Source organism: Homalodisca vitripennis, chromosome 7, assembly GCF_021130785.1.
Source record: "Homalodisca vitripennis isolate AUS2020 chromosome 7, UT_GWSS_2.1, whole genome shotgun sequence".
Lineage (NCBI taxonomy): Eukaryota > Metazoa > Arthropoda > Insecta > Hemiptera > Cicadellidae > Homalodisca > Homalodisca vitripennis.
In genome coordinates this window covers 50,983,243-50,996,755 of record NC_060213.1, presented here as the reverse complement: position 1 = coordinate 50,996,755, position 13,513 = coordinate 50,983,243, and the positions used below count along the sequence as shown (strand labels likewise).

The following is a 13,513-nucleotide window of genomic DNA, read 5'->3' as shown; positions in this document are numbered from 1 at the left end:
ACTTGTGCAGTAAGAGACCCGAGGGAACATTGTTGATTGTAGGACGAGATAGGACTGCAAGCCATCTGGAGCCTGACAGGTCATTACAGCAGTATCTGTGTCGCACTGACAGACTTGGCGGTCTTTGTGATCATTTGTTGAAAATATCATAAAGCCCTTGTTGATTACTGACTTGAATCGCCGTCCTGCACAGTTGTGATTTTAAGGCAGTTTTTCATCAAAATTTGAATTAAAATAAGTGTTTAGGTAATAGATTTTTTATGTGAATTAAGGTAATGCCCGAAATAATTGAGTAAGGATTATAACAATAATCTTTTCTCAATTATTAAATTACACTACGGCTTTGTTAGCTAGAAAAGATCTAATCAATTTATTTTTAATCCATTTTTTAAACCTCGGCAGGACGACTCTAATAGTGAACTAGCTGGAAGAGGAATTAATATTAACCGTGATAAAATTCAATTTAGAAGGCAATGAGCTTAAATACTGTTATTTAATGATGAATTTCATCTATTTTACGATGAATTAATCAATCAATAAATGAGTAATTAGTATATTTATTCAAACCAGAATTGTGCATCAAATTACATAGTCTTTTTGCAATAATTAATTAGCGTGGGATTTTGTGTGTGTGTTATATTCAACATAACTACTAATAGAGGATTTTGAATTGATTTTGTAAATTTTTACAGCTTTTAAATTGCAGCTCAATTTTAAGCTTACTTAAGCTAATCTTCTTCTTATTATTAGCAATGTAACCTGAAAAACTCTATAACATTGTGATAAATCAAGACATTGATATTTCGGAAATTTAGGTTTATAATAGAATGAGTTAACAGATCCAATAGTTAGAAAACAAATCATTGTAAACACTACTAGATTAGAGAAGCGTTTCGTTATTTTCCTTATTTTATTAAATGTTGTATTCTATTGTGGTTTATGTTTCCCTTTTAATCTATCTTAACACATTTTTCATCAACTTCAACTTTTGTTAGTTCAGGTCGGATGTTCATGTAAAGGTTTGTTCACATTTTGGTATAGCTCTCATTCTACGTTGAAAACACGTGGGAAACCTAACCATGTTTGACGCGAAGCGAAAATTTAATCTCCGTCCAAAATGTAAAACCATAGCCAAAAATTTAGTTACTTCAACAAGGAGTGACAGTGGCCTGTCACTCGCTCGCCAGGATAGCTACTGTTCGGAGAAACGCCCTCCCTGGCAGAACAATGGCCGTGATAGTCCCCTCCCTAGCGGCTACAGAGCGAAAATGCGTGACGTTACGTTCCGAAACGCGAAACGAAAGTTTTTTCCCTTGCATAACGTACATCCATTGCTTGGCATTAGAATTAATCACTTCAAAAAAGTGCACAACAACTTTAATCGGTACGTATAATATCTGTTTCACTCTGTGCGTCGAGGGCATCTTAAAATACCTTTAAACTCAAAGAGCAATTTTTCTAAAGTAATCAGCAAACTTTATTATCTGTAAAATAAGCATCACTTACCACAGGAGTGTTTGGTAAACCTTTGAAATAGGTTTAACCTTTTAAGTACCTGTTATTTTGTTGAAATCTCCGTTTGTAGACGCAAGTATTTATTTATTTATATCCAACGGTAGCAGCCATTGCTACAATTGATTACAATAACTACATGTATAATACAAGTTAGGGAAACGACAATACTTATTTAAATATTATTTAATAAATACGCTAACTTATAAATGATTCAAATTTGCAAGTTTCAAGACGATACGCAGTTGCTATTAAATTACTACATTGTGCAACACAGTATATAGATATAAAAATGTTAATGATAAAGGTATTTTATATCCTTTATAGTGGAATTTTCATTAATTCTGCCACGCTTAAGTATCATATGTTGAGTCTCTGAAGTAGAAACAATTGCTATATTAAGGAATTTAAAACAATATATCGAAGTGTTACAAACACAGTCCTTGATGGTATAGTAGTTAGCTGTCTGCCAAATTGGCAGTATTACAAGAGTATCATTTATGATAATGGGTATGATCGATTGATTCAACTAATTATATGAAGGAATATTAAAGGAACTAACATTTATAGCCATTGGATAACACATGTTGTAAAAAGAACAAATACGTATGAATATTGAGGAAAGTGCGGAACATGTACGATTAAAATGAAAGTAAGAAACTGAGTAAAACATAAACAAATATACAGAATGTACTATTAGGAAAATAACAAATAAAAATTAAAATGAGAGGTAACGAGAATCTATTCAAACATTGAAAGACACTCCATCAATGAATAACACGTATTTATAAAAATTGTAGTTTAAAATTGAGATTTTAAATTTTCATTTCAGTACAATTTCTTCATTAGTGTTCAAATACTATGAACAATTATCGATCCATGTCTTTTCAGGGGGAGCGAGAACCACACAGATGTGAGTAACTCAAGTATATTAACCGGCATCAACTCTGTAATATTGGAGCGGATGTCAGAATTGATCAGAAGCAACTCGGGAACTACCCAGGTCTGGAGGTAAGTCGAGAACTGCATTATCATCCATCAGTCATTGTTGGTGAACCCAAAAATTATTTTACTGTAAACACTTTACATCAAACTCATCAAAACAGAAGTGCTCTACTTACATCTTAAAGTGGAGCAATTGGTTTTGGTTTAAAGGGTGTTTTATTTTTATTTTTTAAAGGAACATATTTGCCACATTCATATATACCATTTCTTAAAACAAGAAACAAATTTAGAACTTTTATTACTCCTTGAGGAGTAAAAATTTAAAGCAGAAATTAGTGGAATTTCATAATCGGCCATTTCATGAAAAAGCTGATGGAGATAGATATATATGACATGGAGGGATATTTTTTTTTTAAATCTAATGTCCAAAAGAAAACATTATTTTAAACAGATATATTTCTTAAATGAAATAATAAAAAAAAATCACGTTACTCCCTAAAGCAATAACTATAAAAATACACATTATTATTTTCAACTGTCCTTATTTAGGCATCGTTAAAAATGTTATACAAATTACCAACGTGAAATGCTTATAAATCCTCGTAGTGTAATTTAAATTTTCAACTTAATTGCTTTCAAAAAATTATGTTAAAAGGATAAAATAAGTCATCGATTTCATCACACTAATGACACTCAGTTATTAATTTTAACATTTTCCAACTGATCCCTTCAAATGATAAATGGCTTTTAATATACAGTAATAAAAGAAAAGATTACATGGAATGGTTTACAACATTTATCTGGTTCTATTTGGGAGTCAACTCCAAATTATACGAGCTTTGTATCTATTTTATTTATTTCTTTAGTGTACTGTAAACTAATGTGATTTATTCTACAAAATATGAGATGAATTAAAGCAGAAATTACAAGTGTACTGTGAATACACACGTCCTCTTCAAACTTCGAGCGCTATAACCTCCTCTGATTTAAAATCGAAGAAGTGCTTGGTTGCAGGATTTGCAAGATGTTATAATTTCTTTAAAGTTCCTGAAACATTTTTTGGAACCTGGCAAATTAAAAACATTCCTCAATTGACTACTCCTAAATTTTCAGTTTATAAGTCGCTAGTATAAAAATTTTTTGACTAATCAGTTTTAAATATAATTTTAATTGGCGTCCATCGGGCTAACTCACGTGCCGGCCAATTTCACGATCAATAACAAACAATTAACCTGTACAAGAAGCCGAGGGGGTAATTTAGGAACTAAATTTCATAATCCCCAACATATTGCTACCAGTGTTCATTAAAACTGGCTTTAACTTTTGGCAAGGCTCGTGAGTGAAACAATCTTAATACTCTGGTAAACTTCCATCGTTAACTCAAAGACTGCAGACTGGGCTCACCCCTCGCTATTAAACTTTTTCGCCTGACGTGAATTTTAGCCAATTGTAAGTTATTATAGTTGGCTGAGTGTTAGCGAAGCATATCTGTCGAGTTCTGAATAATTTCCTTTCTGTTTATTTGTCTATCTAAATTTCAATGTGTCTGCATGATATCACAATAATATATACATCATAACATTTACATGAACCTAAATTTATATACAAGTAATATCGAGTTTCATGACGATGCATGTCACTCAAAGGGAATAGGTATCTTATATTGATTTGGAAAACTTCATGGAAAGTTTCAAGTCTATCTTCTTTGCTAAAGCAAAGACAATAATTCATTTAAATACTGTAAGGATTTACCATTTTTATCTTCAACGCTTTTAGCTTTAGCATAGTTACAGTTTGCCTGATTAAAAAGCGGTCTTCCTCGTGAGATACCTTTGAAAATAATACACACAAAAAATATAAAAATCTTCACAACACCCAAATTTGGCTGATCCAACATTTATAGGAATGCCTGACTATGTTTAACATGGTGGTTTCGATTATCAACTGGTTCGTCGCTTTTGAAACATTTTAGTTATATAAATTTTCTGCCAACCTAACATTGTCAAGGAACTTTACAAAACATCGGTGTATATGGTGGCCTAACCTTTTTAAATTTTTAGTTCCTCTCTCCTTGTGAATGCATAATATCTTAATATTAAAATAAGGATTTCAACCACTATTTATTGCATTGAATATAGATGTTTTGTACTAAGTTTGATCTATTGAAGTAGTGAATGTGTCTGCAGGACTCTGATGACGTACCACAACATGATGATAGCCTCGGAACATATCCTGCTGATGGCCCTCCATCAGGTCTCTAGCCTCGCACCAGGCCACTCTAAACACGACACAGCAGCCAGACAATATCTGTTCTCTGCCAGGCTCTTCTGCCATTTTGACCCAGACTTCTACCAGATGTACGTCAGATTCTACTCCACCCAGCAGATCGCGAGCAACAAGTAAGTGTTATTGTTCGTACGAGAGTATTTAGAAATCTATATTAACATCGTGATTCAATCATATCTAATTCACTTGCTATGATAAGTTGTTTAGTGATTATTTACAAGACTGTTCTTAAGAGAACCTTGTGCTTTTCCAGATCATCGCTAAACTCGCAAATGGACAGATCAGATTTTGAAGAAGCAATTCGTATTTTAGAGAATACGACCGAGTTTGTGAACCTAATAAAAAACTACCAGAACCATCTCATAGCTAACATTAGGTAAGTTGAAAAATAAAAATCTGTGAAGATAATGAGGCTCATGGTGATGACAATAATGGATTGAGATTGATAATGATAAATGTTTTCTCAAATTATGTTGCTCCAAGGTTTGCACAATTAAAACCATTGGACGCCGTTCATCTCGTCCTCCCTCAAAAATTACATGGCTGACGATCAATTTACTTCTTATACAACAACCCTCTCTCGACTTTAATATAAGCCAGGTTGTGTAGTTGTACATCTTAGTTCCTTTAATAAATATCTTAAAATAGTTTATTTCACCCTGAATCAGTATTAACTAAAAATTATACATCTGCACTATATAATTAAATAAAATTTCAAATATTTACGAGAATGGGATCAATTATAAATATCGTAGAAATGTGTTACTGATTTTATTCATATCATCATAACTAACGCAAAATCTCTGTAATAATTTATCAATAAAAGTAATTCTATGTTCTTTTTATTTGAAACAAAACGTATTGTATAGTTTTATAAATTTCCGTTTTTAGTGTATTTACTTACCCTTCTACTTACCCCTATGCAAAGAATGAGTGTATTCTAGTTCTAGCAGGCATTTTATTTGTATAACATTCTTTTCATAATTTCTTATAAGCGATTACGTTAAATAGTTGCATTGAACACAATGTGGTTCTTGACAAATTCTATGTGTACAGGAATAGTAGTCAGAAACACATGATACATAAGCTTATATTCGGATATTTTGTATTTATTTCGAAAAACTAAAACGTAGTTAAAATATAAATGGAAGGTAGTGTACGAATTTTACCATCCATAAATAGAGGTCTGCAAGAAGAACTAGTAGGTTATAGCAGTTTTTTGAGCTTTAAAATAAAATGAATTGTGTTTTATATCCCTAATAGGATCTTTGTAAGCACGAAAGGGTATAGTTAACCACAATAAGCAGTTAATATAAAGTCAGGATTTAAAGATTTTGGCAACTGTCGTAAAATAGAGATTCTATAACTTTATGTTGTTTAACTTCATGTTGTTATCGATACCTACACGTTTAAGAACTTTTTATGTGAATAAGAGAAAATTACAGAATTGCAGATCACCAATGGCAAGTTCCTTTTGAACATTGATGTCACTTATTTTATTATCAGTCGTACATGGTTTATTTATATCTAGTAACAACTGAGTTTGCTAAAACCATTGAACAAGTGAATTAGGCTCTATAATGGATTTCATTTCAAGTTCCAGCTGATATTTTACATAAATTGGGAGGAATAAATCTTCAAATAAGGAGACTTTTGAGTCATATACATTGAGCGATAAAGATAGGTAATTTATAAAGGGGGAAAATAGGCCCGAGAACTTAACCCTGTCGAATATCTTGACAGATCTCAAGAACATTTTCCAACAACTTTAAAGTACACTCGAAATTGATTCCCTTAACATAGTGGCATATTATGGTTGCAGTGGCTCGAGGAAAACTTCCACATGGAATTTTCAGAAGCAAGGGTATATTTTGAATTCTTACTATTTACTTGCAAATTCTTATGGGCTATTTGATGGATTGTCTAATTCCCCCAACAAAAACGATAACACAGCGAGCATCCTTATGGGTGCCATTACACATTTATTTCTTCCATAAGAAGAACCAATAACATGGTATGAAGAACATCTTAGTAACCTTGAGTATCAGCTTAAACCTATTTATTGAGCGACATTAAATTCGTACATTGTTAACGAAGTTTTGTTCAATGTCAGTAAATGAAAGTGGCACGTACCCAGATACTTAGAGTATAAGTAAACATAGGTGGTTCAGTTGAAGCTTTTGCCATCATACTCCTCATGTTAATACCCATACAATACAAACGTAGTATATATTCTGATTGCGTGCTAAAATTTAACCTAGTGGTGCCTCATTGGAGACGGGGACTGGGCAATAGCCTGTAATGCTCTTGCTAATCCTGTTGAAGCTTGCATGCTGTTCAAAACCCCGGTCTCATACTTGGTACTTTGGTATTGAATACCACCTAAGCCATAAAATTCTTAGCTAATATTTTGATCTTCAACTAGAATATATCCAAGTGGTACGCCATCAGATACCGGGATTGGACACTGACCAATATTTAATCTTATTAAAATGATCACCATAGTGCTTCTGTTGGTGCACCCAAACGTACTCTAATATTACAAACTGCCGCTAGCTTAGGTCTAAGAGGTATTCCATCAAAGAGAATTTGGCAATTATCATAACTTTATTCGTAGTGAACTTTGTGACGCTTTATTTATAGTATCCTAGTATTGCAGACCACCCAACACAACACTGATACTCTGTTCTCTAGCCTGCAGGTGTCCAAGTGGCGTTCCGCCAGTTTTCGGGACCGGACGCTGACGGTTTCCCTCCTCCTCTCTGTGATCCTCCTGGTGTCTGTGATTATCGTCTTGTTGGTGGTTCACGCTACCCACACTATACAGACGTATGCCAACACCCTGGTCCGCCGCACCGTCCAACTGCGAACGGAGAAGCGGAAGAGCGACTGTCTTCTCAGCCAGATGCTGCCCCTGCCTGTTATACGGCAACTGAAGCAACACAAGCAAGTAAGTGAGTTGCCATTTTTTGTAATTCACTATATAAGAATAAGTACACAAGACTTTACTGCGTCCATTATGCGGGTTATGACAAAAGATTTGATATACCCCATAAATTTCAAACTGTCAAAATAATCATAATAGCGTCTGGTCTTTGTTATCCTTGAGTTGAAGCGCAACGTTTAGGAGCTATAATAATAGCGGCGACTATTTTCACATCCGCCACTTCCAAATTGGATAGAATTTTCAAAGCGTAAGGGAGACATTTGACCACAATTTTAACTATTTTGTTCTCAGGAGTATATATTACACTTTATTCCGGCAAACGAACTGGAATAATAATTCCCAGAGTAATCGACAGTCTTAGAAGGTAATCATCCCATTACAAACAAAGTTATCTTAAAATATATTTCACAGTTTTATTCCTAAGAATAGAGCAGTTCAAAATAGTGTACCACAGAACCTTAAAAAAATCAGAAAAAACTCAGAATTACAAAACTTAAGATGGCTGCATCTATCATCATAGCTTGTAAAAGTAGCGCCCTTTGTTTAAAGAAACCTGTTAAAAGTCGCCATTATGATTCAAACTAAATTAAATAGTTTATTCTCAGAAAAATTTTAAATATACACATTAATATATTCATTATATTAAAAATATATTATTACGTTAAAAATTTTGTGTTTAAAATAAATTTTCTAATTTAATTATTTGAGAAATATTTCTTCCATCTTTGAGTTTTTAGGGGTCTAACTGAAAGTTTTCCTTGCACTGTTGAATAATGCGACCTTCAAATATTTCAATAATTGTAGAAAATTATTTTGAAATCTATATTTTAAACTTGTGATATTTAATTGGGAAAATGTTTAAATATTAGAGAGGAAATTTATATTCTCGTATGTTTTTCTGTAGTATACAAAATTATTGTCGATGTATATTCTACAGTATTATCATTATTCATTTTTAAAGTAGATATCTTATATGAATGATAGCACTATAATAAGAATGTTTCCTTATGGAGATCAACCTTAAAACTTTGTTCCACTAGTCATGCCTGGCTGGTGCAGGTTGTAGCTGAGAACTTCGAGAGTGTGACGGTGTACTTCAGTGACATAGTAGGCTTCACGAGGATCTCTGCCAAGAGCTCCCCTATGGAGGTGGTCAACAATGCTCAACAATCTGTACCGCCTTTTTGACTCCCGCATCCAAAAGTACGACGTCTACAAGGTGGAGACCATCGGAGACTCCTACATGGTTGTCAGCGGGCTGCCGCAGAAGAATGGTACGTGCGTGTATTGTAATGATTCCTAAATGGTCAACAATGGAAAAACAAAAGCGGTGCATCATTATTTAGTGAATGATTGAATTAGGGGATTGACAGTGTCCTCTCTGTTCTGTTGATATGTCACCTAATATTATTTTGTTGATACAACAACACATTTAACCGATCTATACCATATTGTTTGATACTGAAATCAGAAGTAGGACAGAGGCTTCGACCTATCCTGATTCAAACAACATTACCACTTTTAAATCGTGTAATGTTTAAAACTATATTGAGGAATTTTATGGAACGGTATGAAAATAAAAAAGGAAGAAATCTTTATCCACATACTAAGCCGTTTGCGAAGAACGGTTTGTAGCGTGTACGATGGATATTGTAAGACAGCTGAGTCAAAAGTGGCTGCTGCTTGGATGGGTGACGGCTAAGGGATCCTTTTCTTACGCACAGCCAGACTAACTGGCCAATAGCGGTGGTTCGGAAGTCATCTTTAAACCGTTGGTCCCCAGGTTTAAGAGTCAGAGAAGATTCTACTTAAACTTACAACCTCGTCTCGTGAAATAAGATATCCTTTAAGTTTTACATTTTTACTAAACGCGAAAAATGCAAAGCAACAAAAAAAATTTGTTTTTGGCTTGAAAGGATAGTAAACTATTTGGATTTTGCTGATAAATCCTGGTAATTTCTTAGTTTTACTTTCTGGACTAAATGACTAGAAATCTTGAGGTCCTCTATCTCTGTACTGATCTCATCCAGAAAAAATCTAAGTCTAAAAATATTATTCAAGACGATGGACGTGCGGCCAACGGCTTTTTTATTTTGAGTAGTATAATTTGTGTTACAAATTTAATTAGGTTATTTAATTATTATTTTTGTGATTCTTTTTATATTTTTATAAGATTATAAAATGTGAAACAATTAAAAATTAAACTGATATTGAGCTAATCAGTATCTTGTAAACTAGCCTTGTCAGATAACTTATTTTTCACTAAACATCTGATACCAACAGTATGCGCAGCGAAATGCCAGTTAGTTGTAACAACCTCCGAACAGTAGAATAAAAATTTCCTCCAAACAATGATAAACAAAACGAATATTTATGAATCGTTTGACGAAAACCGCGTAGTACAAAATGAGTGATATTTACGAAATTAGTTACAAATTGAATTTTGTTTCATTAAGTAAACAGATAATTCGTTGGTTTTTTTAATTGATCCGAACCCTACACCTCTTACTTGTTTGTCTTAAAAATTGTTATTATTGTAATATTTAAGAACTAGAAGAAATATAATGAAGGTTTCATTGGAAAAATTATATTTTTTAGAGTTTTATATTATAAAGACTAAATAAGATACCTGTAACAGCTTATTGAGCGCAGCAAGCTAACGACGCAACCAATAACTAAACTTATCCACATTGGTTTACAAGGTCTTGTGTTGGTATGATATTTAATCTTTGCTGTACTTCTTATAGTTTCCAGGATCCTTTCAGTGTGCATAAGATTTGAAAACAGAGTATTAAAAATTTTCGATTATGGTGGTTTTTTTATTTAGGCTAATAATCTGAGAAAATAAAAAAATGCCACATAAGTGTGATTGCAAATAGGCCAAATTCTATTAAACCTACTTAAAAATAAACTACTGATTGATAACGTTTACTGGGCATTGTTTTCCACTGTAATAGACTCGTATAGGAGGAATATAGCTTAAAAATTGTCACCCAAATAAGATTCTTTGGATCGGAATATAGTTTTCAGAATGAAAGTAGATTGAGTCGGATATACAAATACATTAAATCTAAAAAGTTACTATAGTAAATAAACACTTATAAATGAGGTGTTTCCCCTTAAGTTACTGTTCCAGGGCAACAAGCACGCTGCAGAGGTTGCCACGATGTCACTGGACCTGTTTGTTTAGTCTGGAACACTTCCGGATTCCTCACCGACCTCATGAGTCCCTGGAAGTCCGGGTGGGACTCAACACTGGACCTTTGTGTCGCCGGCATCGTAAGGTACCACCACCATGCCGCGCTTACTGTCTCTTCGGCGACACTGTCAAACACTGCTTCTCGTATGGAATCCCACAGGGGAAGGTAAACTTTGACAATAGTTAACTTCTTAAATCAGAAGCCTTTTAATTTTTGTGGACTTTAAGATTTATAGATTTCATATTGTATATTTTATGTTCATAATATCTAGTTTTTAATAATTTAAACTACCTAATATATATTGGTACAATCAGTAGTTTTATCCTTAAAACATTTTTGTATGTAATGTTTTCTCCATAGAGATTATTGATTTTAAAACAATCAGTATACCCAAATACTAATAAAAACAAAATACACAACAAATTGAGACAAATCCTCACACCATTAATGAGCACCAATTAATCATAAAAAAAATTTACCATTTCCCAATTCTATGTTTTATACTGTCAAAAATTGTCGGGGGGGCGTATTTCTCAAAGAACATTTTTATATAAACTAGGCTTAAAACTATCATGTATATTACCTTTTAGGTTAGTAATCACTTATATATTTTCCATATAATTTACGTTTTACACCTACTGAAATTAAAAAATTACTCTATTAAAAAAAAGATAATTAAGAAATCACTAGAGCAGTATTTTAAAGTAAAATGAGTAAGGTTTATTAGGTTTTAGATATATATGTTTATATATGTATATAATAAATATAACGAAATAGGAATTAACGGGTGCCTTCGACCTGGGCATACTGCTCTCTTTGAGATAGATAAGAACCACTGTAAATGACATGCTATCCAACCCAAGGTCCCTCAGACAATCCAAAAGGTGTGGATGACTCACCCAGTCGAATGCTTCGTTTGATCCATCAGTCTTGATCCCAGCGTTCCCTACACTACTACATTTTAAACGTGTGACGAGGAGGAGCAACAAAGCACGTGTTCGATTATGAGGCAAAATCAGATCGTGAATTATTTTGAGAGGGTGGGCAATTGACGAGCAAACTGGAGAGACTTCTATCAAGGATCACTATGGCTCACACAGCTCCTCCCGTACCCAATTATACCGGTAGCGGGGCTAGGTTGTAATTGTTTCGACCAATTAGGGACAATATGGGCGGTCACCTGATCATACAGCAATAATCTAACTATTTGTAGCCATCCCCGTTTCTCTCATTCAGAATAATATATAAATCAACACAAGTAAAAAGAACTATTAATCTTGGATTGAATTGAATATTTTTGCCCGTAGTGCAGGAGTATTTATAAATATTATATAAGTAAAGATTGTAATCTGCACCATGTCATTAGGCATGTCTACTTTGTTTTGTTTTGTTTTTTTTTTTGGGGGTGGGGGGGGGGGGGGGTGGGGGGGGGGGGGGGTGGGGGGGGGGGGGGGTGGGGGGGGGGGGGGGTGGGGGGGGGGGGGGGTGGGGGGGGGGGGGGATCTTTGGGGATTATTTAAACCCAACAGGGCTAATAAAAAACCCCGTACTTATAACTACTTTCATAGAAGTTAAGCGCCTACACAAGGTGAAACATCCCTCCTTTTCACTGATGATCGTAAAACAAGTGAAGTAGAAACTCATTTCAACGTTCCAGTTCTTATCAGTCGCCATGGGGACGGTGTACAGATAACCCGCTCGTGATTGTCAATCTGTGGGCCTCCCCCCGTCTTGCCCAGTGCGGTACTTATCCTTGGGGTACCTTTTTTTAAATAATTATCCTTAAAACTGGTCATAAACTTTATTTTTTTTTGTGTGGAATTTTCGTTAGTTTTTGATGAATTTTATTTTTAGTTTGGACTAAAGTTATTTTTGGATTAAAATTACTTTTTAAATCAGGCTTCCGTTATTTTTTAGTTTTTTTTATGTAAAATTTTAAGTAATTTACAATTAATACATTTTTAATTGAATTGCGGTAAATGTAGCCGAGCATATCCATTGCTAAAGATGAAAGCAAAGTGTGGGGAGTGCGGTCTCGTTTTCATGAAATGTTGTGCTTGGAAATTTGGCAAAGTTGCATCTATGTCGGCCCAAATCTGGCCTCGGGAAGTGTGACGATTGTTCGCAGGTTCATCCCATTGCAATCATAAGTCGGACTGGGTCGATCAAATATTTCTGACATTTTTTGGGGCAATACAAAAGAAATTGCGTAACCAAGCCAAATAAGAGGGTTTTTAGCGCGATTGAACGCGTCTAACTTTTTACGGCTCTGTTGACGAATTCCATAAGAGACTTTCTCTTTAGAGGGGGAAAAGTTTTGAACTTAAAGCGGAAGTGTTAAAACTCCGAAAAAAAATGAACCCCTTTTCCCTCGGGGGGTTTTGGGGACGTGGAGTTACAAATGGCGATTTAAGCAGTACTCGCGAAACCAAACGTTAAGTTATGGGTGTCCCGTCACAAAAAGTGAGAATGTTTACGAAATCGAAAAATCGGTGGCCACCGCGCTTGACAACTTACGACAACATCTATATCCATTGCCCCCTCGTTTGCGGCACCCGGGGGGAAGTCCTTCCACCCCCCTATCGTCGTCCCGTTTTGTTTCCCGCTCAACAAAGGCTGAATG

General features: G+C 34.4%; 1 pseudogene; it reads left to right on the top strand.

Annotated features, from left to right (window-relative positions):
• Positions 1-1,079: 1,079 nt before the first annotated feature.
• Positions 1,080-13,513, top strand: part of LOC124366712 — a 32,459-nt pseudogene continuing 20,025 nt past the window's right edge.